At 42.2% G+C, this 24,152-nt stretch overlaps 1 protein-coding gene across 8 annotated transcripts in view; it reads left to right on the forward strand.

The window, feature by feature from the left end:
- The window catches only part of MPP7 (MAGUK p55 scaffold protein 7), a 441,047-nt gene that overhangs the window by 175,782 nt on the left and 241,113 nt on the right, over positions 1-24,152 (forward strand). The gene's annotated exons all lie outside the window — the stretch shown is intronic.

Raw genomic sequence — 24,152 nt, forward strand, 5'->3', positions numbered from 1 at the left:
TCAATTTCAAATGGCAGAAGTCACATTAAAACTACTGGTGAGCAGTAATAACTTTAATATGTTCGATTATTATTAGTTGATAAATTCTAACTCTATAAGTAGCTTTGTGTGTGGTGTTAAAGACAAAATATTTTGGTTAAAGACAAAACAAAAAAAAGCTCTTCTTCTTTGAAAGGTTGCCAGGCGCTGGCATAGAGCATCTTCATCCGGTGCACTACTGTGTTGCAGCTGCATCGATGAAACTGCGCTGCTGTAGCGCTTCTGCTGTCGACTAGCCCTCAGATGCTGTAGTGTTAAATGCGTTAGAAAAGCTCCTGAGGAAATTGATAATTCTGTCTACAGAACAAGGTTTGAGTAGTTTGCAGTAAATAGGGCCTAGGGCCACACGTTGTTTTATCCTCATTGTTTGAATTATTGAATACTGTCCACTCTTGTGTACTGAATTATCAGGGGTCCTGTAGAAAAAACTGTAGTGATCATGTATATGACTCCTTCATAATGCGTATTCACAAGGGGGCTGAATTAGGGTTGTGTGGGCAATCTTAATTCTGGCATTTTGTAAATATTGAGTGCTTGACTTTGCATCCTTAATAACGTAGCTTTTAGCTGAAAACTTGGCATTCATGCTACTAATTAAAATGACAGTAAACCTGTTGCCTGGCTGCTTTATCACTAAATGTTCCAGAAAGAATGTTTAAACACTTTGTTCCAGTAGTAGAGATTTAAGTTGAAACAGCAGAAATAGTCCACTAAGGTATCCGCAGAACAGAAGAATAGTTTGAAATAAATTTATCTGCACTAAGACTCTTGCGTTGCCTCAAATAAAGTTCAGACTTTTCTGACAGGATCCTCAAGCTTTCTGTAGATTCTGAGAGATTAAGTTTTTGCACGAGTGCATCTGATCTTGTTGTAAGGAATATTTTCAGAGGGCTGAAATAAATTAGCAATTCTTGCTCATCTGCTGTTCTATATGTGTGTATTATATATGTTTTAGTGAACAGTTGCACCCTCTGCTGATCTTTGAAAAACATTGCTTGGTTATTTAATGTTGCATTACATGTATATGCAGCTCGTGTTTCTCCTTCCTTTCATTTTGTTTCCTGCTAGGAATGACCCGTTGCAGCCTTTAGGTGTTTTGGCTTAAGATTCAAATGAACATTTAATTTTTTTTACTCATTATTCAGTTACTTTACACAGAAAAGTTAAAGGTTTTAAAATTTTTTTCCGGTAAAATTGTTTTCTTTTTAGCACTATTAGTTTATTTTGTGCTGTTCAGTTTCAACTAAATTTTGAGGAAATAAAAGCAACGTTGATGCTGTATGTAATATGAAAATAAACTACCTGTCGCTTGATAGTGGCTTTTAGTTTGCTTAAGATAAAAGGATTGAAAAGAAATGTAAGCATCCTTTAAAATTACAGGACTGTTAGTCTTAAGTGTTTCTGGAGGAGATTGTTGTTCCACAGCTCAATTTGAAAACATAAACTAGCCAAGCTACCCTTTAAAGGCTTTTGTATTATTAAGGCTGCAAATCATTCAAGGTCACGGAAGTCATGGCTTCCATGACTTTCCGTGACCTCCATGAATTTTGCAGAGCTGGTGCAGCTGACCCCAGGACCACCCCACCCCCTGACCAGTGGCAGCGGCAGCATGGTCCCGGGCTGCTCCCCCCCCAGTGGCAGGGGGCTCACCTGGACTGCTGGGTGGCAGCGGTGGGGGGGAGAGGAGGGCTGGGCCTCCCCCTGCCTGGGCTGACGGCAGGGCCCTGTCCTCCCTCCCCCAGTGGCAAGGTGGCCCCAGTCTGCTCCCCCCTACAGACCAATGGCAGCGGCAGCAGTGTGTGTGGGGGGCCTGGGCCACTTTCCCCCTCATAGCGGTGGGGGGCCTCGGTGCTGCCTTCCCCCTCTGGAGTGGTGGCATGGCTCCAGGCTGCTCCCCCACTAGTGGCAGGGCCCCAGGCTGCCCTCCTTCGTGTAAGCATTGCCCCCCCCACTGCCTCCCCCCCCCAGCAGCAGTGTTCAGGAGTGCCCCCCTCCCAGAAGGTAAGATTTAGTCACAGGTATTTTTAATAAAAGTCATGGACAAGTCATGTGACTATAACTTTTTGTTTGTTGCCCGTGACCTGTCCATGACTTACTAAAAATACCTGTGATTAAAATGCAACCTTGTGTATTATGAATAACCTTTTTGAACTTTGTATTTAGCTTTAGTTTGTGTTATGGCTTCTGGAAGTCTGGTAACTCAAATGTGGTGTAAGATTGGGGAAATTGGTTCATGATATCTCTTCCTTTCATGTACTCATTGAAACTTGAGGGTTTTTTTCCAATGTATCTTGGATAATTGTTCCACTTTAGTTGAGTCCTAGTCTTTGTCATAAGTTTCCTTAAAGCAGTGGTTCTGGGGTATGTGTACCCCTGCGGGTACGCAGAGGTCTTTCAGGGGTTACATCAACTCATCTAGATATTTGCCCAGTTTTTACAACAGGCTACAGAAAAAGCACTAGCGAAGTCAGTACAAGCTAAAATTTCATTCTGACTATGTCTTGTTTATACTGTGTCATATACTATACACTGATATGTAAGGACAATATTTATATTCCAATCAACTTATTTTGTAATTATATGGTAAAATGAAAAAGTAAGCAACTGGTAAACTGAGATGTACTGTTCCATTAGAAATAGCAAATCTGTGAATACTGTGAGCATCCTATGGATCAGGGGCTGGATGTTCTTGGGAGATTCTTGGAGGGCTTGGAGATTGGAGTGTGTCTATCGCCAACCTGTAAAGAGACAATGGGGCTTGCATAGGCCTAGAGGGAAGTGCTTGTTACCCATGGCCAGTGAATTTGGGGAGCTGACCCCTGGCAGGCATAGAAAAGGCTTCATCATGCTAAGCCAGAGGTGGGCAAACTACAGCCCGCGGGATCGTCCTACCTGAGAGGCTAGCCCCCGGCCCCTCTCCTGCTGTTTCCCCTCCCCCGCAGCCTCAGCTTGCTTTCTCCGCCACTGGCGCAGTGCTCTGGGAGGCGGGGCTGTGAGCTCCTGGGGCAGCACAGCTGCAGAGCCTGGCCTGACCTGGTCTCTGTGCTGCATGGTGGCAGTGGCGTGGCCTGGCTCCAGCTGGGTGGCGCGGCTTTAGTGCCGCCAACCACCAGTGCTCCAGGCAGTGCGGTAAGGGGGCAGGGAGCGGGGGGGTTGGATAGAGGGCAGAAGAGTTTGGGGTGGTGGTCAGGGGGTGTGGGTGTGGATAGGGGTTAGGGTGGTCGAGGGTAAAGGGGGGGGTTGAATGGGGGCAGGGATTCCAGGGGGGGCAGTCAGGAAGGAGGGGAGGGTTGGATGGAGTGGCAGGGGGCAGTTAGGGGCAGGGATTCCGGGGGCAGTCAGGGGACAGGGAGAAGGAATGGTTGGATGGGGCAAGGGTCCCGGTTGGCGATGGCTGTCAGGAAAGAGAGAAGGGGTTGGATTGGGCGGCGGGGGTCAAGGGACAGGGAGCAGGGGTGTGTGGATGAGGCCGGGGTCCCGGTGGGCCTGTCAGGGAACACGGGGGGTTGGATGGGGCAGGAGTCCTGGGGGTGGCAGATAGGAGGTGGGGGCCGGGCCACGACCCCCTCCCCTAACTGGCCCTCCATACAATTTACAAAACCTGATGCGGCCCTCAGGCCAAAAAGTTTGCCCACCCCTGTGCTAAGCTGTTTCACAGACCTGGATACCCCTGAAAAGTGTCACAGCAGCCTACATTGGAAAGTATCTTAGAAAATTTAACATAGATGGTTATTAGATTTCTATTGCTAAAGAAACCACAAGGTTAAAGAAGCCTCTTGTCCAAAAAAGTCACAATCTTGTTTATTTCTATAAAGATCTGTGGTGTTGTTCCCTCACAACCTCTTCCCCTTTCAATTTAATGCAGAGTGTTAACACACAAGTAGATCTAACGGTTCTGTTAATCTCATTATAGCTATCTAAGTTTTGTGGCATTTAAATTTCTCTTAATAAAAGTAATAATAGATAATCTAATTCAGAATCCCATTAGGCACCTACATTTGGTAATACTGGCCTTGAAAATAACTTAAGCTATCACTACTTAGTGCCTTGATATACTGGTATGGGCAGATGCTTAAAAAAGATAGATTTTAGAATTCCTGACGTTGTTGATTCCAATTGTGTAGCCACTGTAAGTAAAGAACCTCCATTGTAGTCAATTGGCACTCTGCATATGGCGTAACTTTAGAAACACACTAATTAGCCTAAATACGCTACTCTGGAACAGAGAACTTTTGCTCTCAGGCACTTGAAAAAAGTGCAGTGTAACTGTATTACAGTAGCCACATTCTTACTATAATATGAAAGACTTGATAATGTCCACTCAAATTAGAAACATAATTGATTACATCAGAATGTCCAATTTGTAAGATCAAAACAGCCCGACCTGCCAATCAAAATAAACACTTAAATCCTGAATACTGCCTTCTTTTCCTTCCATCTGTTCTCCCCCTTATATTAATGTAATGCTTGAATCTAATAGTGAAAAAGCTGACTCCCGAAGTTTTAAAACATTTCTTATTTATCTTTATCAGAAAATAGAGTCCTCTGTGACTGAAATGTTGTTGGGAGCCATTGTGTGGAGCGGCAGCTTCTATCTTTTTCCTACTTTTTCTTGAGTATTGGTGGCAGCTCATGGTAGAGGCTGTTAACAGCTCTAGCCCCTTGCAGACTTTAAGTTGCAAGGACATGGGGGAACAGACTTTATCCTTAAAATAACTTAAGTAGTAAAAATCCTTCTGAACTGAGAACTTTTTTAAACAAGCAGGTAAAGCAACAGTGGTAAAAATGGCAGTACTTCATTTTTGGCACCTATTGCCAATTTTTCTGGCTTTCAGTGTTTGTTTTCTTTATGTGTTCACAAGTTGAATATAGTTGCAATTTTGAAGTACAGTTGTGTGGATAAGAATATAATTTTTAAAGAAAAAGGGCTGTTCTGTCTTTTTTCCAGTTAGTGGCTGTTTTACTTGACATCGATCTGATATAATAAATCGTCATGCCTTTTATAATTATTGTATGACAATAACGATCTTCTGTCTACATTCACTCCATAGGAGATCAGGGACAACAGTGAGTGTGTCGGGGATGGGGTGAGGAGAGCTGACATCTACCACAATGTTAAATATTAGTATGTTGAGTAAGTTATCGAGATTTCTTAAGGAGCAAGAGCTCCCTCTTCTGGCTTAGAACTATTATGCTAAAATTGGAAAGCTCTTTGAAACATTCCATTTTTACCATCCTAAATGTTTTAAGATCTCACTTTTTTGTACAGAAAGTGTGTGTGTGTGTATAAATATATACATACACACAAAAATGTATGTGTGTATGTATATTATATATAAAATCTATCCCCCCCTACCTCATGAGGCAAGGTTCTTTGCCACATGGCAGAGTCCAAACCTCAGGATTCAAACTCTGCTCGTCCTATGACAGGTTGATTTTTCTCCCCTCGCTCCCCAAATTAAGGATGGGTACAGCAGATACCATTTCTGGCTAAGAGAAATATATCCCAGATAGGTGCTCGGTGTTTAAGTCCTCCTTTGACAGGGCCCACAAAGCTACATCTCCTTTAGTGGTCTAAGATGGCCACTTCAGACTTAGTTGTTATAAGCAGATTGAGGGCTAGATAAACTAGTGTCAGCCAGCGCTCCCTCAGGTACTCTTCATACTCAGGGATTGGACATTGGAAAGAAGACAACGCTGGCAGTTGATGCCAACCACCTCAGCACTGGTGACTACTCCAGCACTGAGAGACCTGGCGCACAAGACTGTGGCTTCCATCCTGACTGCCTTGATGCTGGCAGTAGAGCCAGAACCTATGTCCACTCATAAACAGTATGCAAACTTGAGCATAAAGATAGCTCCAAAACTGAAGAAAAATCTTGGAGGGAGAATGTCCTCTTTTTTCTTAGCTAGGCCTCCTAGCGAATTACGATATATCTTCTTATTCCATCACCGCTGATAGAGTTCATAGGAGCCCTGATTGAGTTCAGGTCGGTTCCTCCTGATGAAGTTGTTAGGATGTACGATGGAATCAAATCAGACTACAATGGTACAGATGTGTCTGGGTCTGCTAGGACATATGTTGGTGTATAAAGGTGTTCCCCCTTGACAGGCTTCTTCTGCTACCACTCCAACTCTGGCTCAAGTCAATCCATTTCTTAGCAGAACACCAGATGATCAAGAAAGTGGTAGTCCCACCTAACATTGTCACAGAACCGAGTTGATTAAAAGAATCCAAGAACGTGCACGGAGTGGTACCATTTACCACTCCCACCTTCTTCCTGACAAAGACTTGAATTGCGTACACATAGACAAGGCTCCTGGGATCATCTGCAAATGTTGATATGGCTTCCATGTCAACCTCCTGGAGCTTAGAGCTATCAGGCTAGCCTGCCTGGTCTTCCTACCTGTAACAGACTTCATTGGACAGATCCTGATGGACACCATCTCCACAATGCACTATGTAAATAAGCAAGGAGGTGCATTCTTATCTCCCTTTTTGCTTGAAACCATCATGCTCTGGATGTGGCTATCCAACAGAGGATAACCCCAGTAGATCTTCACTTTTTGAGTCTCAGCAACAATGTGATCTTTCTGGGCAGACAGTTGATCACACTCATGAATAGTTGCTGAGGAAGTCTGTCATATTCATTCATTAGGTGATCCTGGTGGTAGATTGTTTGTTTGTTACCAACATCAACACCAAGTGCCAGAACTTTTGTTCCAGAGAGAGTCATGAGTATTGGATTGTTACTGGATGCAGGGCCGGCTTTAGGAAGTGCGAAGCCCAATTCGAACAGTTTTGACGGGGCCCCGGCAGGGATGACATGTAAAAAAACATGTGGGGTTTGTACTCACAGGGTGGTGCTCCGAGTCTTCGGCCGCACTTCGGCAATGAGTCCTTCACTTGCTCCAGGTCTTCGGCTGCACTGAAGGATCTGCCACCGAACACCTGGAGCGAGTGAAGGAGCCGCCACTGAAGTGCCGCTGAAGACCCGGAGCGCCGCCAGGTGAGTAAAAATTAAAAAGGAGCCTCTAGGCAGGGAAGGGATTCTCACTGGGCGTGGGGCCCTCTTAGGCGCGGGGCCTGATTCAGGGGAATTGGTGGAATAGGCCTAAAGCCGGCCCTGACTGGATGCCTTCCATCCATCTACAGTGGTTTCAAGGCTTCCCGTACACCTTTCAGGAGACCCGGAAACTCCCTTAAAGTGTGTCTGAGGGCCACCGGCGGCCAAAAGGTGGCCCTGCTCCACCTCTTCGCCTGAGGCCCCAACTCATGCTCACTCCTCTCTATCCCTCCCCCACATTGCTTGGCTTTAAGCTATGCCCTCCCACTTTTAAAAGTGATGCGGGTCTGGCTCCCCTGTTCTGGTGCACCTGACACCTTTCCACCATTTCCCCTGATTCCCAGGGTGCTTCCAAAAAGAAAGACAAAGCTACGATCCTCCTCCTAGCGCCATACTGGCTGAGGTAGCTTTGGCTGACAGACATACAGCCAGTGTCCAGCCAGCTCCCAGACTGCTCAGGTCTGATCACAGCAATATGGTCCAACACTCTTGTGACACTACACCCCATATTCTTCACAATGATATTATTAGATAGGATTATGGCATAAATATGATGCATTTTGTACAAGATAAGTTATGTTAGGTGTCATTGAAAAAGTTATGATTTGCTGAATATGATTATCCTATTTGTATACATGTATCATTTTTGTATCTGAAGTTATAAATACTGACTGTATCTGTACTTCAAATGTAGTTACACCTGTGTGTAATGCTCATTAGACAAGATGCTTTCAGTCTAGATTAGCATTTCTCAAATGTGGCCACCGTGACTGCATGCGGCCACCAGGGGCTTTTCTTGTTGTCACAGCCTCCTTGGTAGTGACTGGAGGGGAGGGGGGAGCACAAAGCAGTGCCTCTCCCCCAGGGTCACTGTGACAAAATGGGAATGTTCTTAATGTTTCCTCTGAATATGGTGTTGGTGCCTCAGTGTCCCCTATGCAGTTCTTAACTATCTAGGTGGTGGGGTAAGGGTATGGTTGCTGCAGAGCAAAGGGCCAGTGTACATAAATGCCTGACACTCTGTCTCCTAGCAACTGGTGGCCTGGGCCCCTCCTCTGTAAAGGTGCCAACTGAAGGTGTTGGAGACAAAGAGGTCAGGTGACCTCCTGGCCTGGGAAAGGAACTGAGCAGAGAAGGAGGGGCTGGAGGGGGTTTTCAGTCTGGAGCTAGCTGGGAACAAGGAGTGAAGAGCAGATGCGGGTATCTGGCTCACTGCCCCCCAAAATGGACCTGGCTGAAGGGTCCCGTTCGTTGTACCTACAAGCTCTGTTTTAGACCATGTTCCTGTCATCTAAATAAATCTCTGTTTTACTGGCTGGCTAAGAGTCACATCTGACTGAAAAGTGGGGGTGCAGGACCCGGTGGCTTCCCCAGGACCCCGCCTGGGCAGACTTGCTGGGGGAAGTGCATGGAGGAGCACATGCTGAATGCGCCTAGGAGAGACCCAGGAGGTGAAGCCGTGTGTGCTTCTTGTCCTGAAGACAGTCTGCTCCGAGGGAGAGGAGGCTTCCCAAAGTCCAGACCCTCTTTGTGAGGAGCAGTTCCAGAGCATCATTCGGGGACTCCGTGACAGTCACCAGAAGGGGTCTTCCCCTCACCAGATGCCACAAACTCCGGAGGCGGAGGCAGCCTGTGAGTTCCTCAACTTCTTGGGGGTGGTGAGGCTCAGGCTTTGGACTTCAGCCCTGGAGTGGCAGGCTCCAGTCATGGGACTTTGGGCTCCGGCCCTGGACCCCAGCCACACAGTGGCAGGTGACAGCTCTGGGCTCACCCTCTCCCCCATTGTCCCTGGCCCTCATAGCCTTCTGTAGCCCCCCATCCATCCCTCTCATCAGCCCTGGCCCCCACTGTCTCCCTACCCAACAAGCCCATCCAGTGCTTAATCTGTCCCCTGGTTTGCCTGGCCTGCATAAGTCTGCTGTGAAAACAGATATTTGTATGGTTGCTCTTATCACTTTTCATAGCCTCCCAACTAGCTAGTAAGTCTGCTATGAAAAATGATATTAGCAAACAAATATTACTTTTTGCAGCAGCAAACTTACTAGCTAACAAGTCTTTTTTTAAAAAAGGCAACCAGAAACAATAACAATAACAACAACAACAACAAAAAAACAAGAATGTGTAAAGCACCTTATTTGTGTTTCTATTCTGTTTAGGTCCAGTAAAGAATAGAGAACTGTACATTATTTTTATTATTGAGTCTTCAGAAAAACCCTACATAAATAAATGATAATGATTTGGACATATATATGTGAATATTTTTTCTCCTAAAGTTAATTAAGTATTTTAAGAAAAATTGTCATAGCGGCCACCAGCAAGAGTTGGTGGCTGCACTCTGAGGCAACCAGAAAATTTATTGTGTGAATGCCTGGTCTAGATAGCTGGTTGGGAAGGCAATGAGCCATTAGGGAAAACAATAGGCGTTAGGAGAAGCTTATCTCCCACCTGGTGAGCCTTCCTAAGAACACTCCAGATAGCTTGTAAGTAATGGCTGCCATGATTCAACAAGGACATGTGACCAGGCCACATGATTCTGGATTCCATCTTGGGATGTCGGTACTTTTCCACAAACTGGTCTGGGAACCAAGTTTTGAAACAAAGGGTTCCCGCAATATGCTAAAGCTATATAAAGCAGGGATTCGCATCATCTGTGATCTTTCACTCTCCACACAAGAAGACTCCTGGAAACATCTGAGGAACAAAGACTAAACTGGAGGAAGTGCTGGGCCCAGGTTAAAGAGATTTCTAGCCTGTGTATGAAAGGCCTGGGGATTCCAAGCTGTAAAACAAGTGCACGTTGCTCCTTAAGAATCTGCAGCCTGCTTGTGTCATAGCTCAGGGTGAGAATCTGCTAGTGCACATTCTATCTTTCTAGTATCTTAGACTTAGTTTGCATTTTGTTTATTTATTGGTGATCTGCTTGCCATCACTTATAATCACTTAAAGTCTATCTTTTGTAGTTACTAAACTTATTTTTTGTTTTAATCCAAGCCAGTGAGCTTTGACTAGAGTGCTTGGGGAAAATCTCTGCTTGGTTACCACCAGTGTGCATTGTTCTCTTCACATTAAGGGAGAGGCGGACGGCTATTAAACCCATATACTGGGCAGATTTGACCATGGCAGGATGGTATGGCTTTTCGGTCCTAGTCTGGGAAGCTGGTGGTTAGAGATCCTGCTTGTAACTGTAGCTGGGTGTGTCCCTCCCTGTATGAATGCTGGTGAAAATGCAGGCTGGAGGGCTTTGCAGCTTGTCACAGCAGCACAGTATGAGAGGGAGCCCAGGCTGGTGGGTCAGAGGGCTCAGTGTCACCACAATTCCAGGTAACACCCTGGGGAGAACCCATCACAGCTCCATCAAAACCCGAAGTCATGTGCCTGATGGCATGGCAGTTGGCTGATGGAGTACAAAGGGTAGAGACTACTCCCTGAAGGTCCCAGAAATCCTGATAAAAGCAGGAAAATATCTAAATGGAAGAGGTTCTCAAAATGGGCTTTCCAACATGGGCTGAACCTAACCAAGGCCTCGATACTGAAGATCCTTGACTGTTTATTGCACTTAAAACAAACTGGCATCTTGTTCAGTTCTCTTAATGTCCATCTTGCATCACCTCAAACACAATATTGTCTATATAGGTATCACTAATGCCATATATTGATATAAAATCACTCCCTACTTACTACTCCTCTGTTTATTTAGCCAAGGATCATGTTAGCCTTTTTTGCCGCAGCATTACACTGGGAATTCATATTGAGTTGTTTGTCCACTATGACCCCTAGATCCATTTCAGAGTCACTACTTTCCAGGATATAGTCCCTCATTCTGTATGTGTGGCCTGCATTCCTTGTCCCTAGATGTGTAATTTTGCATTTGGCTGTATTAAAACACATTTTGCTTCAATGGGCCCAGTTTTCCATGTGATCCAGATTACATAAGTTACATAAGAATGGCCATACTGGGTCAAACCAAAGGTCCATCTACCTCAGTATCCTTTCTTCCAACAGTGGCCAATGCCAGGTGCCCCAGAGGGAATGAGCAGGACATGCAATCCTTTCCCATTCCCAGCTTCTGGCAAACAGAGGCTAGGGACATCATCCCGGCCCATCCAGGCTGATAGCCATTGATGAACCTATCCTCCATGAATTTATCTAGTTCTTTTTTACTCTGTATGAGTGTCCTGTCCTCATTATTTACCACTCTGTCAGTCTTTGTCATCCAAACGTGTTGTTAGTAGTGATTTTATATGTACTTCTAGTTTATTGATGAAAATGTTCAAATATCATTGGGCCTAGTAGATCCCTGTGGAACCACGCTGGAAAAAAAACCATTTGATAATGATTCCATATTAATGACAACTTTTCAGATCTGTCAGCCACAATCTAATATGTATTTTATTCATAATTTAATGCTAATATTTTAATGAGAATGTCATGCTGTACTAAGTAGAAGTGCCTTACAAAATCGGTATTACATATGGAGAGACAAGATGGGTGAGGTACTATCTTTTAGTGGACCATATTCTGTTGGTGAGAGAGACAAGCTTTTGAACCACACAGAGCTCTTCTTCAGGTCCTTGAAAGCTTGTCTCTCTTACCAACAGAAGTTGGTCCAGTAAAAGATATTTCCTTGTCTCTCTAATCATGGACATGGCTGCAATTACACTGTATGTTATTGTGATGCATGATCAGAAAGGGTTAAGCATCCTGCAGGATAAATGACTCAAATTTGACCTTTAAAGACATATGGAGAGATAATATTTGTGTTTTTGTGTATTTATATATTGGTAGTGGTCAACAATGTAATCAAACAGTCCCTGTCTATACTGTATTCTGTTAATTCAGAGATCAAAAGGACATCTTAACATTTAAATCAGCTATAAACATAGGATATCGCTGTATTCATCTCTCTTTGAAATGTATAGCAAATAATCTGTGAATGGTGGAAAAACAGGCAGTTGGCTTATGCTGATCTGTGTGCATAATTATCTGCAATGCTTAGGAAATGGGTCCATTTCAAAGTCCCTGTGAGTGCCTATTGTTTGCTGAGGGACTCCAACCTGTCAAAGAGAGCCTGAAACTGTATAAAAAATGGTTTGGGTCCTGATCCTATCATCTTAGATCTGCTTGAGGCTTCATGCAGGGGAAACCTAAGCCATAAGGACTGAGAGCTCAGTCCTGACTGGCCCGCCCTGAATACAAACATTGAACTATATAATCTATGAACTATTTCTGAAAGAAATCTTTGCATCTACAAAGCTCACCATCTCTGCTATGAATCTGAATCTCAAGATTGTGCTCATGTCTGTGTGTATACTGATCTTTTAACCTATACTATTTTCTTTTTTAAAATAAATTTTAGTTTAGATAATAGGAATTGGCTGTAAGCATGTATTTGGGTAAAATCTGGAATATTCATTAACCTGGGGGTAAAAACCGATCCTTTGGGATTAGCAGAACTTCTTTATATGATTAATAAGATTTTAAGTAATCTTCATCATTTTTGATTGGGGTATCTGGGTGGAGGCCTGAGGCTGGCTTAGTTTAAGGGAACTATGTTGTTGGCTTCTGGGCAGCCAGTGAGGTAATATAGAAGCTGTTTTGTGCTGGCTTGGTAAATCTAAGTATTGGACTGTCCACCAGCTTTCGGGATTGTCTGCCCTATTCTTTGCAGTTAACTCTAATTGAGTGACATCGGTTGGCTCCCCTGGGACTCTGGTCACAAGTTACATATATGCAGTTAGCTCTATTGACCAAATTTATAATCTCAGAGTAAAATTGTTTGATCAGAACTTTTTTCTGTGAAACCATGTTCATTGGCATTAATTTATTCCTGTCTTTAAATTTTTTTTGATATTTCCAGCTTTTCATATTAGAGGTTCACTGTTAAACTGCTTAGCTTTGATTTATACAGTTTCAGACAAAATAAGGAAAAAAATACTTTGAAGGACCATTTTTGTACTAAATGCTAAAACAGTATCAATACCACATTGTTCACCCAGTTATAGTACAAAATTGAGGAATTGTAAACATTTAAGTTTCCAACAGCAACATAAACTTGGACTACCATCTGCATAAACTTTTAGTTAAGTGGAGCTTTAAACTGGCTGACTGGCCCATTGGATGTGGGGTGGGCTGAAGCTTTACTAGTTAGAGCATCAGAAGCATTAATGTAGTGGAGATGCAGATACAGGCTACATCTCAAGTTAACACAGTTTATCAACTGCTAATCCAATAACTGTAATTTGAGTGTTTGCAGTGTGGACCCTGTTACTTGAACTAGGCTAGCTTAAGTGACAGCAGCTACACTAGGAAACACTGGAGTTAGTGATGAGATTAGCGTCTGATGAGTTAGGTTAACTGGAGTCCAGTAACTTGTGCTGTAGCCGTGAAGACAAGCCTTAACACTCAGTGGCATTTCTTTGTCTGACTAATGCAATATTTTTGGAAGGCTGCATCCCATTATTCCAAATTCTGAGCATATTTTAGGCATATGTGGGCACAAGCCTGTTGATTTTGGTGCAGATCAGAACACTGGAAAAATCCCTCAGACTGCCTGGTGCTGCAGTCGGAGCAATCGGCTGCTTCGTGCTGCTGCTCAGACATCATAGGCAGCAAGTTAACTTGTTGCATGGAGAGACTGTCCTGGACTTTTAACAGAAATAAGAGATCCTTCCAGGAAGGATTTGAATGGGGAAGTGGGGACCTGGGGAAGGAAGGGAACAGGAGTCTGGAGAGAGAAGGGCCAAGAGTGGAGATGAGAGGGGAAAACATCAGGGACTGAAGGGATGGGGCAGTGGCAGAGAGTGAAAAGTGTGAGGAGGAAGCAGAGACCTGCAAAACAATGGGAAGCAAGTTTCCAGATTGGGAGCTGGGTGGATGGGGTAGAAGCAGGGGAGTGGATATGAGGATGGGAATACAGATCATGGCATGTAGTGGAGGCGAAGCAGGGGACTCGTACAGTGCTGCTGGCTTGTGAGGGACTCACACAGAGCCTGTGCCATGGTGTGAGGAGAATGGGGGATGGTAGTATGGGAATGTGGGGAAGAGGTTATGGTTAGTTGCAGCATCGGGCTAGTGGTCATTCTGGAAGGTTGAGGGCCTAACCGGCTCATGACAGCATTGTGGGGAATACATGGGAGCAATCAGGTGCTCCAGGTGACACCCCTTTAGCAGATTAGAAATGGAGCAACTGAGTCAGAGGGAAACTGCTAGAACAATATAAAGAGGAAGTTGCACAGGAGAGATGGGGGCAGCTCTTTCTAGAGAAGTCCTGTGGCTGTTGCAGGCTGGAGGAACCTGCAGGAGGTAGAATAGGCCTTGGTGGGGAAAAGGCTTGAATGCAGTGGTGTAGTGGGATCAGAATGCACTGGAACATTGTTCCAGCACTTATACAGGAATAAAATGGGTTGGATCCTCCTGGTGGTCACATGAAGGATGCCATTTTATAGAGCGTGCATTTTGTAGAGTGCATATACAACATGACCTCACTTGCACTTCAGAAAATCAGACTGGATCCCTTCCTGAATGAGAGCTTAGAGTTGACAGTAAGCCTATAGAGCAGAGAAGCCTACAGTTTAAGCCTGGCTCTGGTGAGGGGATTAAGATGACATAGAGTGCTGGCAGAGGGACCTCCCAGAGAGGGAGCAAATAACTAAGAGTGTGTCTACACAGCAGCTAGACACCCACAGCTAGCTGACTCAGGCTCGCAGGGCTCTGACCCTCAGGGCACCCGAGGGGGGGCTCTGAATTTCTGTCCCACAGGAGCACCAGGGCTCAGTGCTTTAGACCTGGAGAGAGTGCTGGGGCTCAGGGCTTCAGGCCCATGGTTCCGTTTCCACCTTCAGTGCGGGGCTAGGGGCTACCCAAGGCTCCACTCCTAGTTTCAGCCTGGGGAGGGGCGGGGGAGTGGAGGGGCGGTGGTGCTGCCTAGGCTCAGGGCTTTAGTTACAGGGGGAGTGTCGGGGCTCCCTGTGGTTCAGCCCCAGTGGTCCCCCCGTAGCTAAAGCCCTGAGTCCTGGCCTGTCCCCATACCCCCTTACTGAAACCAGGAGCAGAGTCGTAGGGAGCCTTGGCGCCACCTGTGAGGCTGAAACTGGGAGTGGAGCCGTGGGCCTGAAGCCCTGAGCCCCACACCCAGAGCCCCAGCTTCCTGAGGATCAGAAGCCCCAAGTCCCCTCCCTGCTTGGAGCCTAGACCCTCCCAACCCTGCGACTGCAGTGCCAACTGCTACCGCCATCCTGTGGCTGAAGTCTGTAATGTCTTGTTCAGAGTTATGAACATTTCAGATTTACAAACAACCTACATTCCTGAGGTTTCCGTAACTGAGGTTCTACTGTATTTCTTTATTAGTTGATTGGTTATTAAGGTGCCCTGAAGAAGAAGTTATTGAAGGTAAAGCCTGAGATTTATATAGCCAAAAGGGAAATGGCATGGGCTTATAACACGGACTCCAAAATAAGGGGCATGGGAGAATGGAATATGGGGAGAATGGTGGAATGCAAGGAGTCCCTCATGTGTGCAATGTGCTCAGCATACAGAAGATACAAACTGTCCCCCCCACTCCCCAGTTCTTCAACTTATATTTTAAAAAAGAAAACAAACAAAAGTTAAACAATGCCACAGAGCAAATTTGGCTTCCAAAACTTGTAAGCACCTGGAATGAACAAGTGCATGCTTACTGTTGCTAGCTGTATGTTCATACACAGCAGATCTGTTTTCTGTGCACCTGTAGACTTAAGGAAGTATATCGTTGTGCATGCTCAAGACACTGCTAATTATCTTCATTAAATCAAAACATTTTTTTCAAACCAAGCAAAAGCCTCTATCTTTCATTTAAGATTGTCCATGCAAATTTTAAACTTCCGACACTTTTGCTGTAGTTTTTTAAAAATAAAAATAGCAGCTAGAATTTTTTTACAATAGGGAAGAGAAATAGTTTAATATAAAAATATACTCCCCTCCCCTGCAAAAAACTGAAATTACTTACAGGATTTTATTCAGTTTTCCACTTTCATTTCCCAACAAAAGCAAAATTTACCTTTAGCCAGAAACCAAGTTTGGCAGGTTTAGCTGAATAAGTAACAATGAGTTTGAAAACTAGGCATATTTGAAAAAGAGGGGAGGCTATAATCAATATGGACTTACGGACTTACATGCAGTGCTCACCACACTTCAATTCTGTAATATAGTAGGTGACTTGCTACTTTTATGTTGTTGTAAGTTATTTATAGCCATTTTGTATATGGATGAAGGAATTTTTTTTAAAGTACCTTAATTTCAACATTGAGATAAAAATCTTAATTTGGACAAAACTGGCGTAGATTTTTATTTTGAGATATGAGGGAGGAGGTTGAAGCAAGCAAACACCTTTGCTATTGTTTGCAATTCTATTAACAAACTTCTTTTCATTTGCAGCTTGACCATAATTTAAGGTAGCAAAGATCTGATAACTGACTGTTGTGTTGGGGAGGAAAATTAGTTTAGCTTAAATATATAAGAAACAAAAACTTGTTTTTAGGACAATTTTAACTTAGGTCACCTCCTATATAGCTGCTAAACTTTCATGTAGCCTATTGAACACAGGGAGAAGTATCTTTATTTGCCACAGTGTTCACCAAGGGCCTTATCCAAAGACTATTGACATCTGTGTTAGGGCTTCCATCAGGCCCTCAGGGTTCAATTTATGCAGCATTGAGTTATTTTCTTTTTTCTAAATGGTTGGCAGAGGCAGTGGGTTACCATGAAGTTAGCCCAAGAATTATATTTAACCACCAAAAAGTAAATTCAGATTATATGTATTTCACAATTCCATAAAAGAGGGATGGGAGGGGGTCAGGAACCAGTCTTTCACTCTGGATTATAGGTTTAAAGTGGTTAAAAAATTCCACTATTTGACAAAGATTCAGTAGCCTGTATGAAGGGAGGTGTATGTGTCAATCCAGTTCTTAGTGAATAGGTAAGTGTCTATATAAATTTAAAACAACTCTGGCAGTGTGAGCAAAGGGGCCAATGACCGACTAGTCATGGAAACAGCATTGTCTTATCCCTACAGGTGCACTTTCCAGATCAGAGTTGAGGCATACTGACAGAGCACTGCTAGAGAAATTTGATACCATTGCCTATGATGTATCTCCTTTCTGTCACCTTTGTCCAGCTTGTCCTCGTCCGTCCCTCCACAAACACAAGTCAACGCCACACCATTCAGTTTTGTTGCGAGCATGTTCTTTCCATTTCTGGCCAAAGAGTTTTGCCATGGGATCGACCCAGCATGTTTTTGGTCTACCCAGCGGTCGCTTGTGGTCTCCAGGGATCCAGTCATTGATGCAGGTTGTCCACCTATTGTCTTGCCTGAAGACTACATGACCTGCCCATCTTTGCTTTTTTCAGACCTGCTGTGTACCCACAACTCCTGTGGAAGTCAGTGGAAACAGAGTATGCTCAGCATGTATGAAAAAGAGTTCTAAATCTTCAGTATCCAGTGTCTTCTACAAGTGCTAAGTTCGCTTTAAGGAAAGGGCAGGGTAGGGCTGCCAACTTTCCAGTTTTTCAAAACTGGACACTACACCCTTCCCCCGGTCACTTGCTTTCCCCCACCTCTGTCACTCACTCCTTCCAAAGTCATTCACTCTACCCTCTCTCGACTCACATGCCACCTTCAGAGTTGTGCTTGGAGGAGCTGTCACAGAGCCTGCCAGCCTCCCCAATCGGGGCATGGCAGGATGTAGCAGGAGGGAGGGGGCTGGGGAGAGCCAGGGCCCTGAGAGGCTAAGAAGGCAGAACGGGCTGTCACAGGTGGTGAGCCTGGCCGCTGGCCCTGCTCCTCAAACACTGTGCACTGTCAGGATCCTGCCTCCTCCAGCAGCAGCTGTTCTTCCTGCCCTCTCACCAGTGGAGGCCGATTGTGGTTACTGCAGTAACCAGATTTTGGTGTCTGGTCAGCAGTACTGACCAGACACTGCACAGGTACCCTTTTGACTGTACTTTCTGGTTGAAAACTAAACACCTGGCAATCCTAGGGCAGGGGAAAATGGCTAAAAATTAAAAGATTTATACATACCAGACCCAGTGGTCTAGGTTTTACCTTGCATGATATGTAAAGTAGTTCATTGTTTGGAGACTTATGCCTTCACGTACATATTATTTTGAGTATCCCAAAATATGTTGGCTTAGGAGTATCTGTAAAAAACCTGAGATATTAAAGCCCCAAAGAGTTTACCATGTAAACTCACAACTGATATAAGATGTGTGGATTATAAATAAAAGGAGGGGATGGAGAAGGGTTAGGACAGAGGTTGCAATAATATTGCTCAGCTGCTCAATTAATATATTTATGCATCTTTGTTACATCATTTTATATATTCACCTCTTTTGTACTAGAGAAAACTCACTATTTATATTCAGTACTACAAAAGTGAATGTTTAGGAAAGATGTGATTGAGAGGATGGTATCTTGGTGAACAGGCTGTAGAATGGTGCTCCTTGCACAGGGACATCATGTAAGACATGGAGACCAGAGGAGAAAGAAACAGAGGGGATGAGGGCTAATGTTAGTGGATAGCTTGGGTGCTTTCAAAGAGGTAGATGAGAGCTGAGTAATAATGGAAGGATTGCAAGGGTGAGGTTTATCTGACCTCTGTGTTAACTAAACATCCTTTATGCCTCCTCAGTTGCACTGATTAACTCTTGTGCAGCTGTGGAGCAGCTGAACTCCTCAAGAGAAGGAGCTATTTCTTGAGATAGTAATGTAGCTAAACATTTTTTCTTAGACTGTCTCATCAACCTCTGATGTCTTATATTTCTCAGTGTTTCGCCTGTCTTCGCCCGTGTCCTATCCCTCCTTGAAGAATATCTGTAGCCTTTATGATCTTTACCTTTTCTGCCTTTGGTGATAAAGATTCCCTGGAACTATAAAGGGATAAAAATGTTGTTCCTTTTCTGATTATGAAACCCTAGGGGGAAAAATGCAGGGTTGGCATGGGTTTCTAAGAAGGGAAATTTCAGCTACTAGACTATGCTATGAGTACAAAAAGTTCAGATGTGTGATTACTTCAACTTGATTAGTCCCTAAAGAAATCCCGCCCCCCACATCTAAATTAAAAATCAACTAGTAGAATGTGTTTAGTTAAAAATATTAATTGGACTCTTCAGCTGGACTAAGAATTCTCAGCTACTATTCTGAAAGGAGGTTAGTTAAAGCCCCCTTGGCATGAACCAAGAAATTATGTAACCCAAACCAAAAAATACTGATCAGATATCCCAAAAATGATACAAAAGTCTTCAGTATTCTACTATCAGGAGGGAATGTTTAGAGCCAAAAGTAGAAGAATTTCAAGTCATTACAGTTCTCCCATTAATTTGGCATTCAAGTTTAGGAAGATCATTATTTGTGCCTCAGTGTATCTCTTGTAAAATGGGTAGGCACCATAGAGATCTATATTTTTTGCATAACACTGTATTTACATAACAAGGTTCAGTTGTTTTTATTTTCCCTGGTATCCTTCTGAGTCAGTGGGTCACACATTTCTCCTTGCCACGGATCTGACTTTCAGGTCATACCTCATCTGTGTACTCTTTAATCTGAGTGGAAATTCCAGAAGCGTTCCACTAGTTCCTGTTGGCAGTGCCAGTGTATGTGCTCCTGGGAAGCCAATATTGGTCTGTAAATTCCACTGGAACCCGACTACTTATGAGATGGAAACTTCCTCAGAAAAAGCAATATATCTCATAATTACAACTTCCAAAAGGTGAGACTACCACTTTCAGTCCAGATTTTATCCACTGACGCCCAGCTCTTCTCTTTCCAGGAAATTTCCTTTGGCAATTTCCTGTGCTGAATAGGTTTGAAGACCTATATCCATGTACCTAGTCATTCAGCATACTTCAATTAGCTGAGGTTCCGCAATGGACAAGACTGAATGGCTTTCAAATTTTCCTGTCTCCGCATGAAATATCAATCTGGTGCTTCAAATACCATTTGCAGGCATACCTTTCTACCTTCTGGAAATCAGGATCATATTCCTCAAACAATAGCGCTCTTTAGAAGAACAAATTAAGTGTGTAAGTGTGTGTCAAAAACTTGCTTCTCCATTTTCCCTGGCAAAGTTGTCGTATAACAATTACCAGATTTCATACTTTCATATCTTAAAATCTATCCTTCAGTTCATTAGTTAAGATGCTTCTTACTTCTAACTTAAAAATGTGAAGAAAATCCATTTATACTCCCTAAATTGTGAAAAATCATTGAATAACTCAGCAGAACAACAACTTTCACAAATAAAATGCCCTACAATTTATGAGGGCCACAAGACAAGGAGAAAAAGATACCCTCTTAGGCCACATCACCATTTCTTGGTTGATTGAGCTTGCCATAGAAAGGCATATTTGAGTCCCAATCTGCCAGCTCTTTAGATAATGGAAAGATGGAGAATTTTAGGGTAAAATACGTGTGGTAGTGCCAGAAAAATCTCTTAATTCAAAAAAAGTACAAAATATAGATCTCCCTGGAGGCAGCCACTTCAGCAAAAGGCTGCCTTTCCATGTAAAAGTTTCCAATCTCATTCCTCCTTCCTTTTCTCTTACTGCATCTGGCTCAGTCTTCCCAGTACCTCCAGACTGGATATATGAGTGAATGAGAATAGGATCATTTTTCCCCTCTTGTCTGTTGTTTGGTTTTACAATATCTATCAATCCATAGGGGTCCTCTGTTCTTTTCTTACATCTATATTTACAGTATGTACTTCTGTTTCCTCAGAGAACTATAATTCTAGGATTATTCAGCTTTGAAAGTTGTTCCCTGGAGGCTTGTGACACACTCCTGGCCATTTATAACCAGAGAATTTGGTGTCAAGATAAGTTAGTAGGCATATGTTTGTGAGGTTGGTGAGTGGACCTAATTAAATAAAGCTTCTAGACTGGTGAACATGCTTGTATGATATGTAAGACTAATTTAAAGGTAGGACAAAACCTTCCAATATTTAAATTCTTTTTAACTGGAAACCCCTAGAAATAGAGGTATCACAATGGAAATACTTATTAACATAATTACAGTAAGAAGATATGAAAGTAGAAATGAAATTATTTTAGTACAGTCAAAGTAGGGTTTTTGTCTTTAAAAATTGCATCATAATAGCTTCTGAATATAACATTAGGCAACCCTTTTTGTGAAAAGGAAGAAAACATTTTTCTTTATTCAGGAATAGAATTGCCTTTTGTAGTTACAAGTAATAACCTTATGTAAATGAATGCACTTCTCCATGTAACCACTAGATGTCACAAGTACTATAGGAGCCTGAGAGGTGACTAAGGGCCTGGTGGAAATTCAACAACATATCACAGGCTTCAGATATTTCACTGTTTCCACATGGTAGATGCCAGAAGAATCTGATACAGTGTGATATATAGAAGCAAGGTACAACTGGAATAATGAAATTTCAAAAATAAGCCCTTTTTAAAGACTGGTTGTAACAGTCCTGTTGGGTATTGTAAATGCCTCAGGTGCACTTGATACTGCTGTTACGTTCCTGGCTTTTGGTTCCTAATTTTTATGGAAAGATGGATTGAACTTCAGTTTAAGAATATTCGGTAATCCCTCTCAGGACATACTGTAACAGCTGGTATTTCTGTGTTGTAGCAAATTGATTCCATACAGCAGTCAGCAATACTTATGGCTGGATTCTGACAAAAACTTCCAAAGCATTTTAAATAAATTCAGCCAAAGAAAATAACATCATCAATGCAAAAATGTAGCCTAATTTGCAAGTTTTGGGGGGTGGGGGGGAAACCATATTCCACTCCAACAAAATATTAAGCATTTTACTGGTAAGGATTTCATCAGGTCATTTATTTTTCATTAATATATATATAGGTTCTGGAGGGAATAACTTTATGCCATATATATATTTCTTAAATAATAAGGCAGTTTAATTTTTTTTTTAATATTGAATGTTTTACCATGGAAAAAAAGAAAATGAGGAATGACATCCAGACTTTTTAATATATGAAGTGTGTGTAGATCAACAGAATTTTCAAGTTTATGTGAGCACTTTTCTTGAGGTATCTGCGGTTTTAATTAGTAATAATGGAAGCATTTGTTGATGAAAATGCCTTTGAAATGTTTACTACATTCATTTTTTGATATGGGACAAAATCTTTAAAGTGCACATAAATCAGAGGTATGTGATAATGATGTGAGCTATTACTGTATTTTTAACAAGTTCAATAAGCTCATGGAAACTGAAAATGCTGTTCTCTATCAGATAGCTGACATCCTTCAGATAAGGATAGTCCTATTCTGATTGGGGGATCATAACTGAGTTTAGAACTGGTCTCTTCCTTTATGAAGTTTATATGTATAAAAAAGTAAAAATTGAATCTGTGCTTTTTTTAAATTTGTACAGTGTGTCCTTGGCGTAGATGTCAGGTTTTTTTGTTTATTTTTTTTTCCCCTAAACTGAAGTTTGGCTTCACTTGCGTATAGATGTTTTGTAACTCTAGCATCATAAGGAAATCTTTGTCGGCTTTGAGTGCTGACCTTTCTTTTCTCTGTTTCAAATTTTGCGTTTGGTATGAATTAATAGAGTTGTCATTGACTTGAAAATAATGCCTTTGTTCAATATTAATACAATATATTTGCTTGGAAGTTGATGCATCATTTAGTGAAAACTTATTTTTCTCTTTCCCTCAATCTCTTAAAATCAAATCTTCAATATGCTATCTAATTCAAGTAAAATATTAGGTCTTTATTTTTTATATTCTTAAAAATCCATTGTATTTACCCAAAAGTGGATGTTTCTGCTGGTGCAATAAAGTTTGTCAGCCTTTATGGTTTAAAACAAGTTCTTAGGGGGAGATAACTTTATCCTGTATGTGTAATTTAAACAAACCAGTAATTTTTTTTTAAAGTCTGAAAGTTAGCATATAAAACTTTGCTCTTGGCAAACTTAATTTTTTTTTGAATACTTATTTTAATAACAAGTTCAGTTTGGAGCATGTTGGCAACCCTTCCTTGTAACTAAAAATGGATTATAATTTACTAAACAGAATCTGATAAACAGTCTACGATAAATTATAATACTTATAGAGGGTTTTTTCATGTGTGGAGGACAAAATATTGAAGAGTTCCCAATGGTTATGGCACTTGTGCTTTAACCTTTTATAAGAATCTGTGCATACAAGAGTGTCCAAACTATGCACCGTCAGGACCAGGATAACTTCAAAAGAGAACCATTCTGATTAATAGTATCGATGTTTTTAAAACAAAAACAAAAAACATCTTTCTTGTGTATACATTCTTATGAAAAATTGTAGCTATTCTGATTTCTTACTTATATAGCATATTTTATTTTCCAGAATCTAGAGAAAATATAATCTTGATTTCAAACCTCTCTCTCCCTACCTTGGTCTGCTCCACTATGAGTTAACACTAGGAGTCTTAACTCCGTAATACAAATCAGCGAAAAAGAAATTCAATCTTATTTTAACATTATCTTTTGTACTAAATTATCTCTCTCTCATAATGGTTCTCTTTTTCTGAAAGAACTGATCAGAAATAGACTAAAAGTTTACATTGGCAGTAATTAAAAATAAATTATCAGTATAGACTTTCTAGTAGTAAATATACAGATTCAGATCCTCAGCTGGTGTAAATGGTCACAGTTCCATTGAAGTCAGTGGAGCTATGACTATTTATACCTGTTGAGGACCTGCCCCACACAGTACTATTTGTAGAATTTCACTTGACGTTTGGAGCTATGATCCAGGCAGTAAACACAGGTAGTAAACTTCAGACTTTAAATGAATTGAAGAGATATGATGGAATTGGAAGTTAAGTGGAGGCCTTGTATAAATTAGTGTTAGACTAAACAGAGGTTCTTCTGGTAAAGTAGTCATAAACTTTGAGCAATTTAAAGTATTTACTGTTTTGGAAAAATAGCCTTTTTATTTCCAAAATATTTGACATTGTAGGGTTAAAATGTGTAATTTTAGTGAAAGACATAAATGATTTTTACAGCAGCATAGGATTAAAGACTAGACTGAAGAAAACAAATTTGC

The sequence above is a fragment of the Gopherus flavomarginatus genome, chromosome 2 (genome assembly GCF_025201925.1).
Source record: "Gopherus flavomarginatus isolate rGopFla2 chromosome 2, rGopFla2.mat.asm, whole genome shotgun sequence".
Taxonomy (NCBI): Eukaryota; Metazoa; Chordata; order Testudines; family Testudinidae; genus Gopherus; species Gopherus flavomarginatus.